The sequence below is a fragment of the Cryptomeria japonica genome, chromosome 10 (assembly GCF_030272615.1).
Source record: "Cryptomeria japonica chromosome 10, Sugi_1.0, whole genome shotgun sequence".
Lineage (NCBI taxonomy): Eukaryota > Viridiplantae > Streptophyta > Pinopsida > Cupressales > Cupressaceae > Cryptomeria > Cryptomeria japonica.
In genome coordinates, this window is record NC_081414.1 from 527955036 (window position 1) to 527963372 (window position 8337).

The window sequence follows — 8337 nt, forward strand, 5'->3', positions numbered from 1 at the left end:
GGAACCCTAAATTTGACTTAGGGTTTGGGAGATGGTAAAAGAAAAGAAAAATAAATTAGAATAGATTAGTTTTCTTATTTCAATAGCAAAAGGGAAACCCTAAATAGGGTTATACCCACATGAGATTTTTATTAAAAGAATAAAATATTGAGGGAGGAGTTTGAGATTTTAGTAATAATAAAAGTGGGGGCGGGGGGTGAGGACTTCTCTTTAAATTTGAAATGGGAATTTCCCATTTATACAAGTTATTATTTATTGGGTAGTTTTGTGTTGGGAATTAATTATTGTATAGCATTATTATTCTCATAGTTGGGAAGATTCATTAAAAAGGATTATTATTGGGAATGTATATAATCGATTGATTAAATTTAAACCAAGAGGTAATGAAAATATCGAATATTAAATATTAATATTTAATGCTTGGAGGAGTAATATATAACATCTTGATGTAAGTTATATTTTTAAATTTTAGAGATTTTAATGGTATTTATAATTAAATGGAATAATTTAATACAAGTTAATAAATATGTAATTTAAGAGGATATTGTAGTGGTGTAAAATATTATTCTTTTTAGTCAATGATCTTGACCTTGCGAACTTATTTGACCCTGATGGAACCTTATATTGAATAAATTAATTAACATATTAACCTTTGACACTCAAATTTTATTTGCTCAATTAATTAAAAGTGTCACGTTGAAACCACATTAATGATTAATTAAAGGATGTGCGATTTAATTAAGTAAAAAAAAAAAGAAGAAGAATGTAATAACAATGATGGAGGAAACTTGATATTAGTTAAATAGATGAAATTGAATCAAGTAAATTATATTAATGTCATTTTAGTAGAAGTTGGTCTAATTAAGTATTTTAAAACGTATCTAAAATGAAAAGGGTCGTTTGAGTGAATCTATAATTGTCCTTATAAAATTAATTGGTTCTGCTTGATAATAGAAATTATCATATTGTTAAGTAAGCAATATTCTTATTCTATCGCCTTTGATTTTTTTTTTGAAACCTAAGGCTTCTAGCTAAATTCTATTTCATCGCTCACTTTAGGAAACTCATTAAAATAGCAATTAAGGTTTCGTCGGAATAACTTGTTTAGTTGTCACATCCTTTTAGGTATAAGTTGTATGCAATTTAAGTGTTAAATTATTTTTTTTGTGGTTTGTGCTTTTGCCCAAAAGTTTGGGCATGACAAGATCCACCATTAATGCATTCTCCATTGTCCTGCACTAATTGGATCGACAACAACTTTATTTATGTGCACCAACGCCGTAGGCACTGACCTATGCAAGCAAAAAAACTTTCTTCATTTGAATCCATAAACATCTATCCTGCATCAACCATATCAACAAAAACATCTTATTTTTCATCTAGTCAACCACCATCAGATGCCCACATGGACCATTCATTTATTGGCATTCACTAGAAAGGATAAAACCATGTTAGTTGGTCAATTTTTGTAGTTGGATCCATTTCACTAAGACTTCAAGTGCATCATAGCGAAAATGAAGCTTATCGCTATAGCTTCTAGGGTCTGCAAGATGGATTTTGTTGTCACATCGAAGCACCAAGTCATACCTATAAGATAGACTTCATCAACAAGACACAAAGCATGTCACACCAAAAATTCTTTTTGGTGTAGCACCAAGGGTAGGCATAAAGTAGGTTTGGCCTTGCCGAAAAGGAATTATGCCGCCACATCACCACAGGCCCCACATGACTAGCTCATAGCACACATGGATAAATCAATAGCCGCCAACAAGATACAAGTAGACACAGGGGCAAAGTGGGCCTGATAGAGATCCCATTGAAGGAAATACCTTTGGTATAGCTTCATAGGTCGATGAGAGGAGAAAAAGGCTCTTGTTAAAATAGAGTGTCACACTGAAGAAAAAGAGCCACATCACCAAGGGCCCCATGTGAAAAGATCACTGCCAAGGTGGGCCAATGAACGATCACCAATCGGGTATCTGCAGACAACTTGATGAGGTGGGCCTGGCTGACTAACACTGCTCACATTCGACTCTAAAATATTATTGTTGTGACAAATTCAGTGTCACAATGAAATCCCTTTATAGCTATAGTATTCATTGGCCACCAAGAGGAAAAATTGAGTCATGTTGAAGGTGTGTGTTACACCAAAATACAACATGTCGCTCAAACAAAAATCCCATCATAGCAAAACCAGTAATATTGGCCAGAACATAATTCTTATCATGCCGAAAAAAAAGAAAGGTGTCGGCAAGACACCCTTGCAGTTACACCAACACGCAAAATATTGTTGCCCAGACCATGATCTCATCACATTGAAAGAAGGTATTTTGGTGTAATCAAAAGGGGTAACCAAAGGGAGAAAGGGTCTTGCTGAAAGGGCAAGTCATGTCGAAAAGGCCTTTCTATGGGCCCACCACCGCAGGGCCCACAATGGGAGACCCAACCAACCACCACCACAAAAGCACCACGAAGCACGAAGGAGAAGGGGCCCACACAACCAACACATACCAACTAGATGCCGACACGTGCACACAATGAACACCTAGTCAAGGTGGGCCTGGCCAAGGCCCCACCAAAGGGAGAGCATGTCGCCAAGACATCAAAGACTACCTAAGCATAAAGTGAGACTTTTTGAAAGGTAAACTCACATCGAAATCAAGATACATCGGCCAGACATCCACTCCATCTCACCAAAAAGGGAACCCTATTAGTATAGCATAGAAATGACTGCATAGCCCAAAATGAGTCACAACCATAGACCAAGTCACACTGAAATATATGATGTTGCTGAGACAAAAACATAGTCATGCCAAAAAATAACCAAACAATAGATTTTTAACATTTCTCGACTTGTAACTTGTAGGGATCAAATTTGATGAATCCAACACATCATGAGGTCGATGTAGAATATGATTCCAACATTGAAGCACATGAATTTCACACATGATCACCTCTACAATCCATGAACTCTATTGCGTATGTATTCTTCTGCAACCTACAACTACATAGTGATAACCTGCGTGTTATGTACATATCATTGCAACAGAGTGCGACTAACATGATGTGTTATGAATTTCTGCATCTGCACTTTCTCTCTGTGTTGCCAATCTGATCCTCTCTACATCTTTGACCAATCTGATCTTCATCTTCTTTTGAGGCACATATCATGATGCATCTTCACCAGTACTAACTTGAGCACAATCATCTCTGCATGCCTATACACCAAGACTCCTCAGTTGTTGATATCAATCATCTTGTCTACAACCTACAACCTTGTTGATATCTGTAACCTACAATTTTATCAAATCAATCCATGCGCACACACATGTTGACATCAATGACAACCTCAATGCCAACACCATTGTATATCACTATGAATATCAAAGACAAATTCTCATGAGTACTCATTGATCTAGTGTGTATGGTGAATGTGACCACTAAAGAATATCTTTATACTTTGCAATTGCATCAAGTTACATAAGATAAATCTGATGTTGTGGTCAAGGTGTATGATGGTTTCTATTACCCTATTATTAGTTCTATTACTCTCCCTGTTGAGCTCTCCTTGTTGAGGTTGGTGCTAAGTGCTTAGATGTGACTTTTTTTATCATTCCTACATTGGCTCAGTTTTATGTGAAGTTGGGACATCCTTGGATCTCTTCAATGAAAGTTATTCCTTTTATAATTTGTAAATGTTTGAAATTCCCTCATAATTCCACTATCATAATGATTAATCAAAACCTTTACCAACCCACAAGAAAGAATGGTAGTTTCATCCTTGATTACTTTTGGCCTCAACAACCCAAACCTCTTAAACCTTGAAATGACATCCTTTTCTTATCATATCAGTAGTGGAAAAATGAGATGATCATGTCCTTGAGTAAACCTAGAGATCATATACCTATGGATATTCCTCCTCCTCATAATGGATATGGGATTCTTCCTACTCCTATTCCTTGCATATATGCCTTAGTCCTGCCTCCTACATTTTACAAAGGAAAGCACTTGGAATCTTTTATGTCTCAAACTAGTAGGGTTTCTTCCATTCCTCCCCCTTTAAAGGAAGAAAAGAAACCTATGTCCATTGATCCTCAACCTTCACAAGTCTCGACTAAGACTAAAATGAACTCTTGTGCAAGAGAATGCTAACAAAGATGTCATGCTAAGGCTTGTGAAGTTTCTTCCCAAACCATTTCCTCCCCAAGGACACCAAATATTGATTTGATCCCCTTTGTTTAGCCTTCGCCTAACCCTAGGGAATAAGTAAAACCTAAATCACCAAGATTAAAAAAGGTTGATAAAAATGATGGTTCATGTTCTTTTCCCATTCGAGATCCTATTTTCATTAATCTAGATGATGATATGGATGATTATGTTGTTCATGCTAACAATATTGATTATAATGATTTTGATAATATGTATGAGGTTATTAATGTTAATCATGATTTATCATATGATTTTTCAATAGCATTAACCCTAACTCCTCGTGACAAACAAAGTGACTCATTATTAGAGCATAGTCATTGTTTGGCACTTGCAGTAGCTCCATATGTCATGCTTGAAGTATCTTATCTTGCATCTTGTACACCTTCCCTATATGACGTTGAACAAGATTTGGAGGTGGATGATTTGCTTGATTAGCTTCATTGGTGTCGTAGATCCTCTCTTGTGTGTTTGCTTGTTTGTAATGTGCTTCCCCTATGATATTCTACTTGATATGTTTTTGTGTTACATTAGGTTCTCTTTGGACGATCCTTGCTACTCTTTTAGTACTAGGTAATAAAGAGGCTGATTTTGTTGTGACATTCTTCTATTTGTATCTCAATTCTTCTATATGTCATCCCTTGTGTTGTCTACTTAGGGACAATGTAAAATGTTGAGATCTCTTTTGGTCTCTTCCATGTTGACTCAAAAAGACATATTCTTTGCCTCCATTGTGTTTGTAGTTCCACTACCTTTGGGGATGAGGTGATTTCAATACAAATATTCTTGATTTACATTATATTTATCATAAGAGCATGCTAACCCCAGAGTTAGTGATCCCTTATGTTCTTTTTCATATATGTTTTGTGACCATTATCCTTTGATTTGTTCTTTCTTGGGGGCATCTCATTGTGGTAACGTGCTTGTCTTTTGGATGCATGCTACCTTAAAGAAATTGCTCTTGATAAGGTGTATGCAATCACTTTAATGTGGGGGCATACACTCCGCTCAATGTCACACTTTATGAACACACCGTGACTTGTTTTCATACTTAGGTTACTTTGCACAAACTGAGCCTTTTTCTTTGTAATTTGGTATTTTTCTTTTTCATGACTCATAGTAAGCAAATATTACTAGGATAGTACAATCATGTTCTCTCCCTTTCTCCTCTCTTACGATTGTCCCTTTTATCTTGATATTAGAGTAATGAGATCCTAAAGTCTCTAGGGGCTTAGTGTGTCTTGTCTCTATAATATCTTGATAGAATCTTTTCAATGAAACTTTGTACTTTACCATGAGTATGCTTAGTCTCATACTCCCACTAAAGTGGGGGCTAAATGTAGTGTCCTAAATTATACTTGCCTAAAATTTTATCCTCACCTAGGCCTCACTTTGGTGTTTTGGTTTCCAAGGCCTGATTATAATGTTGATTTTGCTCACACCACCCACCTATTCTGCATTTTCATCAATTTCCCAATTCTTTCCTGAATTTAGAGTTTCAATTTTCAATGCCCTACTCTCAAATCAACACCATGCCATACCACACCTTAGGCCTCTTAATTGGGCCCCGAGTTGAAGCCTCATAACAATCATTATTAATAAATGAGAATTTGGATCCCACATCAGCCTATTGCAAAAATTCAACATGATTTTTGACGGTCAAGTATAAATAGAGGTCTACCCCTCTTATTTTAAACCTAACAACTTTCAAAATCTCAATTAAACTCTAGAAAATTGAAGTGAGCAAGCTATCAATCATTCATCAAGAATTGGAGTAGAACTGAAGTCAATTTCAAGCATTGAACACGACATTCATGATCAATATTTTATGAAGACATCCCACATGAAACCATAAAAGCTTTGTGCGGAGACAAACTAAAATTCATCAAGGTAAACATTGTGGTTTCAAGCATTACATATGAGATTCAGTCTTTTCCTCAAAAGGAAAAAACTTTTATTTTTCTTTTATTACATTTGTCAATTCACTTTCATGGTTAATTCCAAAACTGGGGTTTGAACTAAGGTAAATTCCTATTCCCAACATATTCCCCTTTCTTTTTGTGTGTAGGAAATAGGTGTAGAGTTGTAATTGTTAAATCCGATAGAGTCGATAGTGACAAATAGGTTCAACTTTCAACGATTGAAAATTTGGAGGATCAAGGCAGATCTATGCTACTTGATATCGAAAAATTAGGCCAATCTTCTGAGAATAGGTTCTACACATCTCCTTTTTCCCAGATCCAAGCTGGTGGCTTAGTGTGATATCTGTAGCTTACTGTTTCTATCATTTTACTTCAATAATCAATGGTTTTCCCCTAATTTCACAATAACATTACAATTCAACTTAGAAAGAGGATAGTTAATGTTAGGTCCCAGAGACAACTAAGAGAAGGTGGGGGGGGGGGTGAATCAGTTGTCTAATAAATTCAACCAAAATTAACTTAACCAAAACTTAATGCTTAATGCCGGTAAACCAAACTTTATGCTGGTAGACAGTTTTATCAGTTAATTACAATACCGGTAAAGATTAATGCATGAAATGGAAAGACAATAGCATCCACAACACATAACACAAATATTTGTACGTGGAAACCCTGTAAGGGGAAAAACCATGGTGGGAAGCCTTACCCACAATCAAATGATACTACTGTAGATAGTATGTGTGTACAATATAGAGTCTGTACATGCAGAAAGGCCAACTGCCTAGAGCTGACTGCTCAATCACAAAATGGGAGTCACACTAACTACAATTGGATGGTTAAATCCAATGATAATGTACTGCATAAAATAGCATCTTCATATGCTAGATTCAGTACCGGTTTAGTTCTGATTGCCTTCACAAAAACCTTCCTTCAACCTTCAAATGATATCTATGTGTATAGCTCTGCTTATTTTCGCATATACCCTATTACAATCCTTTTTCCAATCGCATATCAATCTCACAAATGAGATCTTACATTTATACCATAGCCTAAGACCAATTGAATAGGTCGGCTCACTAAAAGATATTACAATAAAATCAATTACAAATAAATCATTATGCGATGCACCATATCGGCTCAATGCATTTACAATAATAATATATCATCTCCATAACGTGTCATGTTGATCTGGAATAGATAAGCTTGACGGTACATAACCTGGACCTATTTGCCGGTAACAACAAATATGCAAACCCGAATAGACCAATAACCAAATTTCCAAAACCAAGTGATCGAATAATGTCTTCGACATAACTAAGTAGTCTTCAAGTCATTCCAAGTGCCGGTGAAGAATATAACCTGTCGGTGAACCAAATACCGGTGACTGTGCATAGGTCACTGACTTGCCGGTGAACAAAACCAAAGATCTCCAAGTCCTGATAAGGTTGACAAGTGTTGACATCAATGACAAAACCATATCAAGATATCAAAAATACCAACAATCTCCCCCTTTGGCATTGATGGTAACACAAGATGGAAAAACCATCAAAATGCCAAAACATAAATGCCAAAAGCCAAAAACCAACAATCTCCCAAAGAGATCATTAACCAGAAATCAAAATACATAATTTCTCTCCCCAAAATGTTTTTCAAATATTTTTCCATAATATCTCCCCCCCTTTGACCTCAAATGCCAAAGCAATACAAAACCAAATACAAAATATCAATTAACCAATTTATCCAACTACTCCCCCTGAGAAGTAGCTCTCCTCATCAAAGCCAAAATAAAAGATTTTTCTATTAATTCTATCGGTTGATGACAAACATCAACTGTCTAAGTCTCTACTGGTGGGGGTAGGACTCCAAGCTGCTCTCTAAGATATTCAAAAGTCTCCTTAGGCAAAGGCTTTGTAAAAATATCTGCAATCTGCTCTTTAGTATTCACATAAACCAATTTCACTTCTTTTGCTTCAACATTCTCTTTTAGAAAATTGAATTTGATAGAAACATGTTTAGTCTTAGAATGAAATACTAGATTCTTTGATATATTAATTGCTGCCATAAAATCACAGTAAATAGTTATAGGTTCCTTGCATTTTACCTTTATGTCCTTCAACATTTGTTTGATCCATAATACCTGTGTATAATTAGTTGTTGCTGCAACATATTCTGATTTTGCTATTGATAGTGATGTACAACTCTGTTTCTT